This window comes from Marmota monax, unplaced genomic scaffold (genome assembly GCF_021218885.2).
Source record: "Marmota monax isolate L192 unplaced genomic scaffold, Marmota_monax_Labrador192_F-V1.1 WCK01_AAM20220418_F8-fsc00112, whole genome shotgun sequence".
NCBI classification, from domain to species: domain Eukaryota; kingdom Metazoa; phylum Chordata; class Mammalia; order Rodentia; family Sciuridae; genus Marmota; species Marmota monax.
Window position 1 is genome coordinate 4,330,855 of NW_026692073.1, and position 17,723 is coordinate 4,348,577.

Here is a 17,723-nt window from a genome sequence, read left to right on the forward strand (position 1 = left end):
TTTGTTAATTTATAAGATCTAAGAAACCTATGCCTTTTTTCATTCAATCTGCTGAAATATTGCTTAAAATAACTTGTTACTCTCCTTTTAATTTTAAATCCAGTTTAGATAACTTTTAATACATGGAAGCTTTAAATTTTTACTTGGTAAAAGCTATCTATCTTCCTACTAGAGATCAGATTTATTTTATTTAATTTAATTTATTTTTTTTATTGGTTGTTCAAAACATTACAGAGCTCTTGACATATCATATTTCATACATTAGATTCAAGTTGGTTATGAACTCCCAATTTTACCCCAAATACAGATTGCAGAATCACATTGGTTACACATCCACATTTTTACATAATGCCCTAATAGTAACTGTTGTATTCTGCTACCTTTCCTATCCTCTACTATCCCCCCTCCCCTCCCCTCCCATCTTCTCTCTCTACCCCATCTACTGTAATTCATTTCTCTCCTTGTTTATTTTCCCATTCCCCTCACAACCTCTTATATGTAATTTTGTATAACCATGCGGGTCTCTCTCCATTACCATGCAATTTCCCTTTTCTCTCCCTTTCCCTCCCACCTCATGTCTCTGTTTAATGTTAATCTTCCTACTCTTCCTCCCTGCTCTGTTCTTAGTAGCTCTCATTATATCAAAGAAGACATTTGGTATTTGTTTTTTAGGGATTGGCTAGCTTCACTAAGCATAATCTGCTCTAGTGCCATCCATTTTCCTGCAAATTCCATGATTTTGTCATTTTTTAGTGCTGCATAATGCTCCATGGTGTATAAATACCACAATTTTTTTTTATCCATTCATCTATTGAAGGGCATCTGGGTTGGTTCCACAGTCTAGCAATTGTGATTGTGCTGCTATGAACATCGATGTGGCAGTATCCCTGTAGTAAGCTCTTTTAAGGTCTTCAGGGAATAGTCTGAGAAGGGCAATAGCTGGGTCAAATGGTGGTTCCATTCCCAGCTTTCCCAGGAATCTCCATACTGCTTTCCAAATTGGCCGCACCAGTTTGCAGTCCCACCAGCAATGTACAAGTGTACCCTTTTCCCCACATCCTCGCCAGCACTTGTTGTTGTTTGACTTCATAATGGCTGCCAATCTAACTGGAGTGAGATGGTATCTTAGGGTGGTTTTGATTTGCATTTCTCTGACTGCTAGAGATGGTGAGCATTTTTTCATGTACTTGTTGATTGACTGTATGTCCTCCTCTGAGAAGTGTCTGTTCAGGTCCTTGGCCCATTTGTTGATTGGGTTATTTGTTATCTTATTGTCTAATTTTTTGAGTTCTTTGTATACTCTGGATATTAGGGCTCTATCTGAAGTGTGAGGAGTAAAAATTTGTTCCCATGATGTAGGCTCCCTATTTACCACTCTTATTGTTTCTCTTGCTGAGAAAAAACTTTTCAGTTTAAGTAAGTCCCATTTGTTGATTCTTGTTATTAACTCTTGTGCTATGGGTGTCCTATTAAGGAATTTGGAGCCCGACCCCACAATATGTAGATCGGAGCCAACTTTTTCTTCTATCAGACGCAGAGTCTCTGATTTGATATCTAGCTCCTTGATCCACTTTGAGTTAACTTTTGTGCATGGCGAGAGGAGGGGATTCAGTTTCATTTTGTTGCGTATGAATTTCCAGTTTTCCCAGCACCATTTGTTGAAGATGCTATCCTTCCTCCATTGCATGCTTTTAGCTCCTTTATCAAATATAAGATAGTTGTAGCTTTGTGGATTACTCTCTGTGTCCTCTATTCTGTAGCATTGGTCCACCCGCCTGTTTTGGTACCAGTACCATGCTGTTTTTGTTACTATTGCTCTGTAATATAGTTTGAAATCTGGTATCGCTATACCGCCTGATTCACACTTCCTGCTTAGAATTGCTTTTGCTATTCTGGGTCTTTTATTTTTCCATATGAATTTCATGATTGCTTTATCTATTTCTACAAGAAATGCCATTGGGATTTTGATTGGCATTGCATTAAACCTATAAAGAACTTTTGGTAATATTGCCATTTTGATGATGTTAGTTCTGCCTATCCATGAACAGGGTATATTTTTCCATCTTTTGAGATCTTCTTCTACTTCTCTTTTTAGGGTTCTGTAGTTTTCATTGTATAAATCTTTCACCTCTTTTATTAGGTTGATTCCCAAGTATTTTATTTTTTTTGAGGATATTGTGAATGGAGTGTTTTTCCTCATTTCCGTTTCAGAAGTTTTGTCGCTGATATACAGAAATGCCTTTGATTTATGCGTGTTGATTTTATATCCTGACACTTTGCTGAATTCATTTATTAGTTCTAGTAGTTTTTTTGTAGACCCTTTTGGGTCTTCTAGGTATAGAATCATGTTATCTGAAAATAGTGGTAATTTAAGTTCTTCTTTTCCTATTTTTATGCCTTTAATTTCTTTCGTCTGTCTAATTGCTCTGGCCAGTGTTTCGAGAACTATATTGAATAGAAGTGGTGATAGAGGGCATCCCTGTCTTGTTCCAGATTTTAGAGGGAATGCCTTCAATTTTTCTCCTTTCAGAATGATGCTAGCCTGAGGCTTAGCATAGATAGCTTTTACTATGTCAAGGTAAGTTCCTGTTATTCCTAGTTTTTCTAATGTTTTGAACATAAAGGGATGCTGTACTTTGTTGAATGCTTTTTCTGCGTCTATGGAGATGATCATATGGTTCTTATCTTTAAGTCTATTGATGTGGTGAATAACATTTATTGATTTCCGTATATTGAACCATCCTTGCATCCCAGGTATGAATCCTACTTGATCATGTTGCACAATTTTTTTGATGTGTTTTGTATCCGATTCGCCAGAATTTTATTGAGGATTTTTGCATCTAGGTTCATCAGAGATATTGGTCTGTAGTTTTCTTTCTTTGCAGTGTCTTTGTCTGGTTTCGAAATCAGGGTGATGTTGGCCTCATAGAATGAATTTGGCAGAGCTCCCTCTTTTTCTATTTCCTGAAATAACTTGAAAAGTATTGGTATTAATTCTTATTTAAAAGTTTTGTAAATCTCCGCTGTATACCCATCTGTTCCTGGGCTTTTCTTGGTTGGTAATCTTTTGATTGCTTCTTCTATTTCATCCATTGATATAGGTCTGTTTAAGTTGTGAGTATCCTCCTGACTCAGTCTGGGCAAATCATATGACTTAAGAAATTTATCGATGTCTTCATTATCTTCTATTTTATTGGAATATAGGTTTTCACAATAATTTCTAATTGTCTTCTGTATTTCTGTAGCATCTGTTGTGATATTGCCTTTTTCATCCCGTATGTTAGTAATTTGAGTTCTCTCTCTTCTTCTCTTCGTTAGCATGGCTAAGGGTCTGTCGATCTTATTTATTTTTTCGAAGAACCAACTTTTAGTTTTGTTAATTTTTTCAATAGTTTCTTTTGTTTCAATTTCGTTGATTTCCGCTCTGATTTTAATTATTTCTTGCCTTCTGCTACATTTGCTGTTGTTTTGCTCTTCCTTTTCTAGGGCTTTGAGATGAAGTGTCAGCTCATTTATTTGTTGGTTTTTCCTTTTTTTGAGGAATGACCTCCAGGCAATGAATTTCCCTCTTAAAACTGCTTTCATTGTGTCCCATAGATTCCGATATGTTGTGTCTGTATTTTCATTTATCTCTAAGAATTTTTTGATTTCCTCCTTTATGTCTTCTGTAACCCATTGATCATTCAGTAACATATTGTTCATTTTCCATGTGATATAGGATTTTCCCTTCCTTCTTTTATCATTGATTTCCAGTTTCATTCCATTATGATCAGATAAAATGCATGGTATTATCTCCACCCCTTTATATTTACTGAGGGTTGCCCTATGGCATAATATATGGTCTATTTTTGAGAAGGATCCATGTACTGCTGAGAAAAAAGTATAACCACTTGATGATGGTTGATATATTCTATATATGTCAGTTAAGTCAAGGTTATTGATTGTGATATTGAGTTCTATAATTTTTTTATTCAACTTTTGTTTGGAGGATCTGTCCAATGGTGAGAGAGGTGTGTTGAAGTCACCCATAATTATTGTGTTGTGGTCTATTTGATTCTTGAACTTGAGGAGAATTTGTTTTATGAACGTCGCAGCACCATTATTTGGTGCATAAATATTGATAATTGTTATGTCTTATTGGTGCATGGTTCCTTTTAACAGTATATAATGTCCTTCCTTATCCCTTTTGATTAACTTAGTCTTGAAGTCGATTTTATTCGATATGAGGATGGCCACCCCTGCTTGCTTATGAGTACCGTGTGCGTGGTATATTTTTTCCCAACCTTTCACCTTCAGCCTGTGTATGTCTTTTCCAATCAGATGTGTCTCCTGGAGGCAGCATATTGTTGGATTTGTTTTTTTAATCCATGTTACCAGCCTATGTCGCTTTATTGGAGAGTTTAAGCCATTAACGTTTAGAGTTACTATTGTTATGTGGTTTGTACTTCTAGCCATGGTTGATTATTTATCTTCTTTTTTTTTTTAATTTAGTTTGTTTCTCCATGATTAGCTTCCCCCCCGCCCTCTGTCTTTACAGAGGCACTTCCCACTGATGGTTTTGGTTATTGTTTTCCATTTCTTCCTCGTGGAGTGTTTTGCTCAAGATGCTTTGCAATGCTGGTTTTCTGGCTGCAAATTATTTTAGCTTTTGTTTATCATGAAAGATTTTTATTTTGTTGTCATACCTGAAGCTTAATTTTGCTGGATACAGAATTCTTGGTTGGCATCCATTGTCTTTCAGTGTTTGAAATACGTTGCTCCAGGATCTTCTCGCTTTCAGCGTCTGTGATGAAAAATCCGTTGTTAACCTTATTGGTTTACCCCTGAATGTAATCTGCCTCCTTTCTCTTGTAGCTTTTAATATTTTCTCTTTGTTCTGTATATTGGATATCTTCATAACAATGTGTCTTGGCGTTGGTCTACTGTGATTTTGTGTGCTCGGTGTCCTGTATGCATCTACAATTTGTATATCCATTTCCTTTTTTATTTCTGGAAAGTTTTCTGTAATTATTTCATTCAGCAGGTTACTCATTCCCTTGGTTTGAATCTCTGTACCTTCCTCTATCCCAATGACTCGTAAGTTTGTTTTTTTTTATGTTATCCCATATCTCTTGGATGTTTTTCTCGTGATTTTTTACCAGCCTTTCTGAGTTGGCTAGACTCTTTTCAAGATGATATATTTTGTCTTCATTATCTGACGTTCTGGCTTCTACTTGCTCCACTCTGTTGGTGATACTCTCAATTGAGTTTTTAATTTGGTTTATCATTTCCTTCATTTCTAGAATTATTGTTTGATTTTTTTTATAATCTCTATCTCCTGACAAAGATGCTTAACTTCTTCTTTTATCTGTTTATGTAATTCATTTTCAATGTGTTCTTTTACTGTTTGGATTTGCTGTCTCGTATCCTCTTTAAGGTTCCATTGCATCTGTCTAAGGTATTCCTTGAGTTCTTTATATGACCATTTTTCTGATGACTCTAGATCCTCCTGAATATTTAGGCTGTCCTTCATTGTTTGTACTCCTTTTCTTCCTTGCTTTTTTATGCTGCTCATGTTACTTCTTGTTCTGTTTGACTGCTGAGTTACTGTTTACTCTTATAAATTTATTTGATGCTTGGGAGGAAAGATATTAGAAGGGAAGGGAAGAAGTCACTAAAGAGAATGAGAGTAGGCAGGTCGAATTCAAGGAAGGGGGAATAAGAAAATTGAAAAGAAATGAAAAGACAAAAGAAAAAAAAATAGAAAATAAAGATAGAAAGAAAAAAAAAATTTTAAATAATAATGATAATAAAAAAATGAAAATTAAAATTTAAAGAAATAATACTAATAATAATAAAATAAAAAAATTAAAAACATTAAAAAAAAGTTAAAGAACAACAACACCAACAAAAAAATGAAAATGAAAGAAAAAAAAATAATAAATGCAGTCATAGAGTTCGATTAACTTCTCTTCCAGTAGGTGGAGCTGTGCCCACTGGGCCAAGATTCTCCTCTCAATAGTTGGGAACCATTCACTGTGCAGCAGCTCTTTGCCCCTGACTGGGCGGGTCTCCAATCCTGAGTGCCTAGGGCCTTCTCTTGTGTTTCCTCAAGCCAGGCCCCGCTCACCTGTGACGCTCACCACAATACTGGCTACACGCAAGGTCTGCTGCTCCTGGGAGCCCTGTTTTCATGAACGCCTGGGCACACTCTCCCTGTTTGCCTCCCTCAGACCCTAAGTTTGTAGAGCTTGGGGCTGAGAACCCCCAGCGAATTTGCTTGCCCTCCGGTAGCCACGCCCCTGGTAGCTGGTGTAAGAGACCTCAGTTGTCAGCACTGTTGGGAGCGGTAGCCGGAGTTCCGTGCCCCGAGTCCCGCACCACTCCTGATTCCCTCGGTCTGGCTATCGCGCTCACAGGAGAGCTGGGAGGGGCCCTTAAGGTTTCCCTGCTGTGTGGAGAGAGATGGCTAGGGGATTACACACCTGTCGCGCTGGTTTCAATGAAGTTATCTCCTCCGCCCGTGACGTCAGTTCTCTGCCATGGTGGTATCCCGTGCAAATGGTGACCGTTCGTTCCCTTTGCCGGGTGACCAATGCAACAGGTGGGTCCTGACTGTCTCTCCCAAGCCCCGTTTCAATCCTGTGGCCACTGCCTATGAATGCTCGGTTGGCTTTTACCTCTGTAAGTTCAGACGGGCTGACCAGTTATTTCAGGGGGATTGTTAGTGCTGAGTCACGAGAAGCAGGCGAACCGGAGTTTGAATGCTGCCGATCCGGGCTCGGTGTGTGTGTTCTGAGGGGCCCAGACTGTTCGCCCCAGATCCACGTCAGCTCAGCATTGCCTAGTGATCCTGAGCAAACCGCATTTAGACAATTTACGACTCCCTATTCCCACGCAGCTGGAGAGGTCAGAGACTTGATCTCTCCGCTCCCGCCACCATGTTGGATCCCCAGATTTATTTTTATTAATTCTTCTAGTTTTGTTATGTACATTCTTACAATAAATGCACTGTTCTTACTTAATTTTATCCAAATAGCCAGAACTATTTCTTGATTATTTATCCATGTGAATAAATAAACCTTTTCTCCCCCCAGTTTGAATATTTACCTTTTAATTTATTAAGTGTATATACTTTCATGTTTTTCTGGATTTTCTTTTTTTTACTTCATCAAGTTGTGTATTATCACATCCAAAATATAGAATTTTAATTTTGTTCTGTCACTGCAAATAGTCATTATAATTCCTTTTCAAAACATTTCAACTATTTTTCACATTTTATTGCTTCATTTAACCTTTAGAACAATATTTTTAAGTTTCAAAAACTGAAATGAAAACACAAACCCAGTATGGAAAATTAAAAAAAAATTTCAAATGCAGTTTATCTTTATATATTCATAGTTTATTATGGAGAAATTGAATTATAAAAATACAGACTTGGTTGTATTTAATGAATTATTTTTAATATTTTCCTCAGCAATGTGTTAAATTGTTATCTACACGTACCTTCGTGGTTACTTCTAGATTTTAATATTTTTAGTTGTAGTTAAAAATTGAAAGATTTTTAGTTAAAAACACAAGTTTTATACACACACACACACACACACACACACATATATATATATATTTGTCATGTACAATATGAATTTTTGAAATAGGTATCATGTGGAATGAATAAACTAATTAAACTAGTTAATTATTAACTATTTTAAATTAATTACCTCAATACTTAATTTTTGTTGTAAAAAACATTGAATACTTACTATATTTGCAATTCTCAAGAATACAGCATGAAAACTGAATATTTCAAAGGGTGTTTAGGTATGTTGGAGAGTCCTTGAGTTTTTTTTATATGTTGTCTTATAAGTCTTCTAGTCACTTATAAGTGACTATGTATAAGACTATACATAGTCACTTATAAGACAACTATTTTATTGAGTGCTTTTATTATGCAATTTCTAGTGAATCTCCTAGAGTTTTCTTTTAAAAAAAGAAAATTATCTTTTAAAAAGGGAGTGTTTCTGCCTTTCTAGTATTTATACTTCTAATTTATTTTTTTCATTATATTGATTAGAATTTTCATAAGTGTTTATAACAGTTGTGAGAGCCTCATTTAATTTAAGTGAAAATATTCTACTGTTCTGCTCTTATGTGATATGTCATCTTTGAGGTACTTCTTCAACATATGAAGAAATAAACTGTTTATTCTTAATTTTAACATTTAGGTTAGAACAATGTCTTATCTGATGCTTTTGTGGCATTTGGCCGTTAAATACATCCTTTTAAAATTTGATCAGGTTTGGCAAGCATGTATATGACACATCTATTGTTAAGATCATGCCAATAAAATTATTTAATGGCATTTGGCCATTAAATAATTTTTCCTAGTTTTGTTTATTTGTGAAATAATATTTACATTGAATTTTACTTTAATTCTTTTAAGACATCTTACTTGGTCAGAGTAGAACTTTGTTTTGTAGTTTTACATGGATTTGATATCGTTACCAATTTTGAACATCATTTTTTTCTTTCAAACTTGATTATGTAACTTGATATTTTATAAATTAAATTATGTTATCTATGCTATGGAACAGATATGACCAGTTCCTCAACAGATTGAAAGACCATCCTCCTAAAACTGTCTTTAGGAATTGAATCTTTGGAAAACTAAAAATGTACTTTGTTTTCTGATTCTGTAGAACTTCATGTCCTTGATTTTAGTCATGTACATATTTTCTTCTGAAATATTCAATATCTTAAAAGGTTTTTAAAAATGTTAACAGTTGATTTCTTCTATAATAATTATGTCATTTCAAATTTTCAACATATTAGTTTTGCTAATAAGCATTCTCCCAGAAAGTAGTTGAAGATTGTTTCTGAATAAATTTCATTGACAATATAACATAGATACAATAAATCCATCCTTTTAAAATTTGTTCAGGTTTGGTAAGAATGTATATGACACATCTATTGTTAAGAAATTGAACAATTTCATATGCCAGTAGGTTCCTTTGTATCCCTTTTAGCCAATACCTCATCCCTGTCCCCAAGCAAACTCTAATCTACCATATGTCACTATAAACTAGATTTGCCTATTCTAGAATTTCATGGAAATGAATCATTTAGTATGTACATTTTTTTAGTTTGGTTTTCTTCGTGTAGCATAATATTTTTAAGACCTTTCAACATTATTGTGTAGATCAGAAGCTAGTTCCATTTTATTGCTCTTGGGGACAAGCATTACATTGTATAATACACCACAATTTCCATATCCGTACACCTGTTGATTGGCATTTGGCATATTTCCAGATTTCTGTTATTACAAATAAAGTTGCTTTGAATATCTGAATACAAGTCTTTGTATAAACATGTTGCCACATGTGAGGGGAATTCCTTCTTCAAACATATATTTACCTTTTCAAACAGATTGTCAGCGACTGGTCATGATGGCTTATGTCTGTGATGTCACCGACTGGGAAGACTAAGAGGGCCAGGCCAGTCTGGGCAACACAGTAAGACCCTGTCTTTAGAAAAACGAAAAGTGCCAAGTGGGTTTCTAAACTGATTTTGATAGTTTACATTCCCACAGTAGTATAAGAGTGTTCTAGTTGTTAATAGCACCAACACTTGATATTATCTTACTTATTTACTTATTTAGTCATTCTATGGGTTGTATAATGGTGTCTCATTTTTGTTCAAATTTGCATTTGAACATGATTGAAGATGAGTTTTGTGAGTTTTTTTTTTTACATATTTTTGGATGTAATTGTGTGATTTGAAAATATTTTCTGCTTTTTATTATCTTGACAATGTCATGGGAGAACAATAATTTTTATTTTTTATGAAATCTAATTTATCAGTTTTTCTTTATTATGGATTGTCTTTTTTGGTGCCATAGCCAAGAAACCTTTGCATAACCTGAACTTACAAAGATTTCCTCTTATTTTCTCCCAGAAGAGTTGCAGTTTTAAAATTTTAAATCAGGCCTACAATCCATTGTGAGTTAAATTTTATACGTGATTCAGAGTTTAGACAAAAATTTATTTTTTTACATGTGGCTGTAAAAGTATTCCAGCATCTATGAAAAGATTATCTAGTCCCACTTTTTGCCTTTGTGTCTTTGTCAAAAAACACATGACCATGTATATGTAGGTTTATTTCGGGAATTTGTAGTTCCTTGCATTAATTTCTTTGTAGTCACTTTCTTAATTGTTATCCCATAATTTGTTTCAGATGGCATTAGTCGTTTGTATTTTGTCTTCTTTTTCAATGTTGTTTCGGCCATTTTAGGTCCTTTGCACTTGTAAATGAACTTAAAATCAGCTTATCGATTCCTATAAGAAATTCTGCTAAGATTTTGAATGGGATTATGTTCTAAAATACGTTTCAGTAGAATTTAGATATTATATTGACTCTTCTGATCCTTGAATACAGGAAATTCATTTTTTAACATTTTCTTTAATTTCTTTCAGTAATATTGTATGTTAAGTATATGGGTCATGTTTTGTAAGATATCCCTCCCAATTATAGTTTTTAATGCTACTATAAATTATATTATGTATTTAATTTCAATTTCCCATTGATCATTGCTGCTATATACAAATACAATTGATTTTGTATATGATATTGTATGTGACAACCTTGTTAAAGTCACTTTAGTTTTAGTAGCTTTTCAAAGATGCCATATAAATTTCTATATAGTTAATTTATTGTGTGTATTGTCTTTGGAAAAAAAAGGCAATATTATTTCTTCCTTTAAAATCAATGAGATTATTTATTTATTTTTATTGCTTTGTTGTGCTGGCTAGAATTTCTAGTAGGATGGTGCAAACAGCAGTGAGAGTGTTTTTCCTTTGTTCTTGATCATCAGGGAAAATCAGTCAGCCTTTCACCATTAAGTATAATGTTGCCTATACATTTTCCATAGATGCCCTTTGTCAGGGTATGGGAGTTTTCTTTTGTTGTAGTTTACTAGAGTTTTTCTCTGGCATAAATATTGGATTTTGTTAAATGATTTTTCTGTATTATTATGTTTATTATTTATATATTTATTACACATATTATGTATTATTATAATATGTATTATATATTTTATATATTTATTATGTGTATTATTTCTGATTATTCTGTTAATATTGTGAATTACATTGATTTTCAAAAGTTAAACCTAGCTTGCATTATTGGATAAACCTCACTGAATCATGATGTATAATGTATTTCATATATTGTTGAATTTTATATGCTAAAATTTTGTTAAATAGTTTTCTGTGTTCATAAAGGTCTATAGTGTACTTTTCTTAAAATATATTTTTCTGATTTTATTATTAAAATAATGCTAGTCTTATACAAAGTGTTGGGAATTTCTTCCTCTTCAATTTTCTGGGAGCATTTATATACAATTGATATTATTTCTTTAAATACTTGTTATAATTTCCTGATGAAGCCACAGTGGTGATGAGATATTTTAGTGGCCATATTTTCTTAACTAAGATTCCTTTTCTCAAAAATTATAGTGCTTTTGGATATTTTATTTCTCTTTCAGGGAGTTTTAGTAGGTTATATCTTAAAAAAAAATGTCCATTTTTTCAAAGATGTAGATTCACTGAAAATGAAGTTTATTCAATTCCTTTATTATTCTTTTAATATATTATTAATTATTAATTTAATATATTACTAATAATATATTATATTATAAATATATTATTATTTAATGCAAAATTTGTAGTGAGGCTGCCTCTATCATTTCTAACAATAATAGTAATAATAATAATAATAATAATAATAAGTTTTTCCCACATTAGTCTTGCTATAAATTTATTGATTTATTGGCTTTCTAAAGAAACATTTTGGGAAACACAAATTTTTTTTTTCTTTTCTATTTTACTGATATCTACTAATTTCTTTCTTTTGTTTTCTTGTACTTTAGACAGGTAAACTGGGTGGAGACAGAGAAAGAGGAACTTACTTTGGACTTACTTTGTCTTCCTTTTCTAAGGAAGTCCCATTGATTTGAGACTTTCTATTTTAATATAGACCTTCAGTGATATATATATATATATATATATATATATATATATATATATATATATATATATAAAATACAGACCTTCAGTGTTATATATTTCCCTTGAAGTACTAGCTTAGATGTATTCTGTTTATTTTGATGCATTGTTCATTTTTATTGACTGGGGTGATACTCATTTCATTATTTGGGGATTTTAAAGCATTTATTGCCTTCAGTGAGTCTACCCCAGGTGCAGTCCTTTTTTTTAAATTTTTTTTAATATGGTTCTGGGGATTGAACCCAGGGCCTTATGCATACTAGGCAAGCACTCTACCAATTGAGCTATATCCCCAGCTCTCAGAAGTCTATTATTTGGGGATTTTTCACGCGCTTTCCTTCCTTTCTTTTTCTGTTCTCAGATTTCTTTACTCTGAACCTCACAGCTGATCTCTGATCATCACAGACCACAGAGTGGACAATATTTTAAGGGAAACAGTAATAATAATACCTACCACTTATTGAGGTCTTAACTATGTCAGCACCTTTCTCTTACACATTTCTGATTTTGTATTTTGTGCTTAGACAACGTACCTCATATAACTTGAAACTTTTTAAAGCATTAGACTTGTTTTATGACCTTACCTACAATTAATTCTATCTTGGTAAATGATCTACATGCAATTGGAAATAATGCATATTCTGCTATCCTTGGGAAGAGTGTTTTATAAATGCCAATTATACCAATTTTGTTAATAGTGCTGTATAAGTTTTCATTATCTTTAATTTCTTTCTACTTATTCTATCAATTATTGCAAGAAGAGAGTTGAAATCTCTTCTAACTCCAGAATTGTGTATTTTTCCATATAGTTCTATCAAATTTTGCTTTTTAAACTTTGGAATTAGGTTAACAAATGTTTAGGATTATTATGTTCTTTGAATGAATTTTCTTCTTTGTTGATATAAATGGTCCTGTTCATCTCTGATTTTGTGGTATTTAGGCCATTTACATTGATATCGTTGGGGATTTTTTTATCCTGTTTTTCTTCTCTGTTATTTCTTTCTCTTTCCTTCTTTTGCATTATGAAATATTTTACAATGATTTATTATTATATCCCTTGTTTTATTATTACTTATAACTATTTGCCTTGTTATTTTAGTAGATGCATCAGAATTTATAATACACATTGTTAAACCAGCTTATCAACAAGGGATATTATTTTCCACTTCAAGTTTATTACAAGTAATGTTTACTACTTTTGTGTAGCTTTTTGAAAAAATTTTGACTGTGTCTTTAATATCAATGATCTTTTTTTCTGGGCATGGGTAGCAGGGATTGAACTCAGGGACACTCGACCACTAAACCACATCCCCAGCCCTATTTTGTATTTTATTTAGAAATAGGGTCTCACTGAGTTACTTAGTACCTCACTTTTGCTGAGGCTGGCTTTGAACTTGTGATCCTCCTGTCTCTACCTCCTGAGCCACTGAGATTACTGGTGTATGCCACCAGGCCCAGCAAGATCACTATTTGTGTGTGTCTGTGTGTGTGTGTGTGCAGTATCTATTCAGTTCTACTCTGCTAACACCATTTATTTTATGTTTCCAAACTCTAGATATTCATTTTTGGGCTCATTTTATACATTTTTTTCTATGTCTCTATTAAACATGTTCAGTGTTTTTCTCTAGCTTCTTGAACATATTGAATACAAGTTGGAGCTATGTTTATTTTTTATTCTATAACCTATGTCATATTTTTTCTGGGTTCAATTTATTGGTTTTTCTCTTTATTATTATTCTTTCCATACCTTTTAATTGTTAATTCGATGTCAGATATTATAAAATTTTACTTATTCCATCCTGGGTATTTTGCATCTTAATAAATACTCTTAAATATTTATGCATTTATATTGTGACTAAGACACTTAAAAACCACATAGTCTTTACATTTCTTACTCTCCACCTTTGTTGGGCATGACCAGATGCCATTTAGTCTTTGTCCAGTTTTTTTTTTTCACTACTGAGAGACAACCATGCTGAACATGCCACTCACTTATCCCCAGCCTGAGGCATGTTAGCAAAGAGAGAGAAGCACACTAAATTTCCACCTAACAGTGGAAGAGACATCCATCAAAACAAATGCACAAATATCATCACAGATACAGAGAAAAGATTGTAATAAGATCTCCAAACATTTATAACTTCAATAACTGAACCTATAGATATCAAAGTGAAAGTAGTGAGGGACAAAGAGTTCAAAAAGTTGATGGTTAAAATGATCAATGAGTTAAAAGAACTAAGAAATAAATGAAGGAAGAAAATAAAAGATATGAGAGAGCATTTCAATGAGGAGAGAGTCTGAAAAAGAACCAAACAGAAATCTTAAAAATGAAAAAATTAATGAATGAACGAAATAAAAAATTTAATTGAGATTAATGGATTAGATCAAGCAGAAGAAAATCAGAGTTCAAAGACAAAGAAAGCTGAAACATTAAGATTTAAATAAAGAAAAAAGTATCTGTGAACAGAATATACAAGAGCTCTGAGACAACATTAAAAGACTGAACTGAAGACTCATAAGTCTTGATAAAGGAAAGGAGCTATAAATGGCATAGAAAACTGAATTCAGCATAGTAATAATAATGAATTTTCATAATCTTGGGAAAGAAATGGATATGCAGAAACTGAAGGAGGCATTGAGAACTCCAAATAGTCATGCTCAGAAAAGAGCCTCTCCATAATATGTTATAGTTAAAATGCCAAAAAATTCACTGAATTTTGTAAAAATAAACATTACTTGACATTAAACGCTAATAGAACCGAACACAGTGGAGAATTTCAATATACCATTGTCACCAACAGGTTAATCAATCAGACAGAAAAGCAACAAAGACACACAGATTTCATGTATACTTTAGGTCAAATGGACTTAACAAACATAGACAGAATATTTCATTCAACAGTAGTTGAGTATACTTTCCTTTCAGCTGCTAATGGAACTTTCTCCAAAACTGATCCTATATTAGGATACAAAGAAAGTATTGGAAAGTACAAGAAATTGAAATAATCTCTTGCATCCTTTTAGATAATAATAGAATGAAATTAGAAATCAATAGCTAAGAAAAACTACAGAAACGACACTAATACATGGAGGCTGAAGAATACACTTTTGAATGATGAGTGGGACATTGAAGAAATTTGGGAAAACTTAAAATTTCTTAGAATCAAACAGGAATGGAAATACAACATTCCAGAATCTGTTGTACAGTTAAGGAAGAGCTAAGGGGGGAAGTTTATATCTATGAGTGCCTACAAAAAATAATATCAGATATATTAAATAATGTAATGCTACATCTCAAATATTAAAAAAGCAAGAACACACAACCAAAATCTAGTAGGAAGAAAGAATAAAGATCAGAGCTGAAATTAATAAAGTACAGTATTGGTTCTTTGAAAAGATAAACAAGATTGATAAACCCTTAATAAAACTAATGAAAAGAAACAAAGAGAAGAACCAAATTAATGAAGTTAGAATTAAAATTGGGGATGTTAAGATAAACATTACTAGAATCCAGAAGATTATTAGGGACTATTTTCAAAACTTATAATCCAATAAATTAGGAAATCTGGAAGAAATGGATAAATTTCTATATACAGGCAAGAAAAATACACAATTCTGAGAAAAAAGCAAAACAACAACAACAACAACAACAAACAACTAAGATGAAAAGATCTCCTCAATTTACAGATAGGCAGAATTAATGTTGCTGAAATGGCTGTGTTTCTGTAAACAATGTACAGATTCAGGAAAATCCCCATCAAAATATCAATGAAATTTCTTCATAGAACTAGTAAAAGCAATCATTAAATTCATATGTAAGAACAAAGATCCATAGTAGCCAAAGCAATCCTGAGCAAAAGAATAAGGGACATTAGAGTACTTGATTTCAAATTGTACTACAGAGCCATGGTAACAGAATGGTACTGGCATCAAACAGACATGTTGACCAATGATATAGAATAGAAGACACAGAGAAAACCTAACACATATATAGTCATCTGATTCTTGAAAAAGGTGCCAAAAGCCTATGCTGGAGAAAAGATAGCATTTTTAAGAAATGGTGTGTGAATAGATATCTTGTGTAGAAGGATGAAACTAGACTCCAATCTCTCACTCTGTGCAAAAGCAACTCAAAATTAACCAATGGCATAGGAATAAGACCAGAAACTTTGCAACTGCCAGAAGAAAACATAGGGAAAACACTTCAGCATGTAGGCATGGCAATGATTTCTTGAAGAGTTCAGGAAATTAAAAAAAAAATCAATGTGTTTAGCATCAAACTTAAAAGCTTCTGCACAACAAAAGAAACAGGAGTATGAAGAGAGAGCCTACAGAAAATCTTTGCCAACAACTCCTTTGACAGAGGATTAGAAAATATAAAGAGTGCAAAAAACTCAACACCAAAGCACCCCATCAAGCAAATGGCCAAATGAAATTCGAGCAGACACTTCTCAAAAGAAGTACCAACATACACAAAATACATTCAGTAAAATATTTTTAAAAAGAAGTACAAATGACCAACAATTATATGAAAAAATATTCAACAACTTTAGCCTCAGGAAATGCAAATCAAATCAACATTGAGATTGCATTTCAATACAATGAGAATAGCAATCATCAAGAACACAAATAACCATAAATAGTGGTAAGGATGTAGAGAAAAAGGAACATTTGTACATGGTTGGTGGGAATGTAAATTAGCAAAGCCACTATGGAAATCAGTATGGAGATTCCACAAAAACTGAAAATAGAACTACCATATGATCAAGCTTTATAACTCTTTGATATTTTCTCAAAAGAATTCAAGTTAACATACCTTCATGATGCATACATATGCATGTTTCTCACAGTATGATTTACAATAAACAAGTTACAAAATTAGCCTTGTTGTCCATTGACAGGTCAATAGATAAAGAAATGTGGTATATAGGGACAATGGCATTTTATTCAGTCATAAAGAGGACATTAGGTCAATTGCAGGTAAATGGTTGAAAATGGGGATCATTGAATTAAATCAGACATTGAAAGACAAATGTCACATATGGTCTCTTATGTGTGGAAGCTATAGGAAGTAAAAATAAAAGGGATGATTATGAATATTAAAGAGAATTTTAGTATAGAAGAAGAGGATCAGGAGGAAAAGAGAAGGAAAGAAAGGTGAGTAATGGGAAATGAATGACCAAACCATGTTATAAGCATGTAAAAATGTGCTGTAATTAAATCTACTACTCTGCATAATTAATATGTACCAATAAAAATTTTATCATTAAATAAATGATGTTTTAGTGCTATTATGAATATAATTTTAAAACTTTTATTTTCCTATTGATGCTAGTATGTAGATATACAAATAATTTTTATATATAGGCATTGTATCTATAACTATTAAATTCATTTATTAATTCTACTAGTATGTTTGGGGTTATATAGGATTTCTTTGTACACAATTATCTTATAACCTCCCCTGCTTTCTTGCCCCTGTAGCTTTATTGAGGTATGACTTATAAATACAAATTGTATATATTCAAGGTATTCAGAGTGATGTTCTGATACATGCATATATTGTGCAGTGATTTTCACACTCAAGCTAATTAGCATACTATCATCTCACACAGATACTTTTTTGGGGTGTATGTAAAGAACACTTGAGATATACTCCCTTAGAAAATTTCAAATATACAT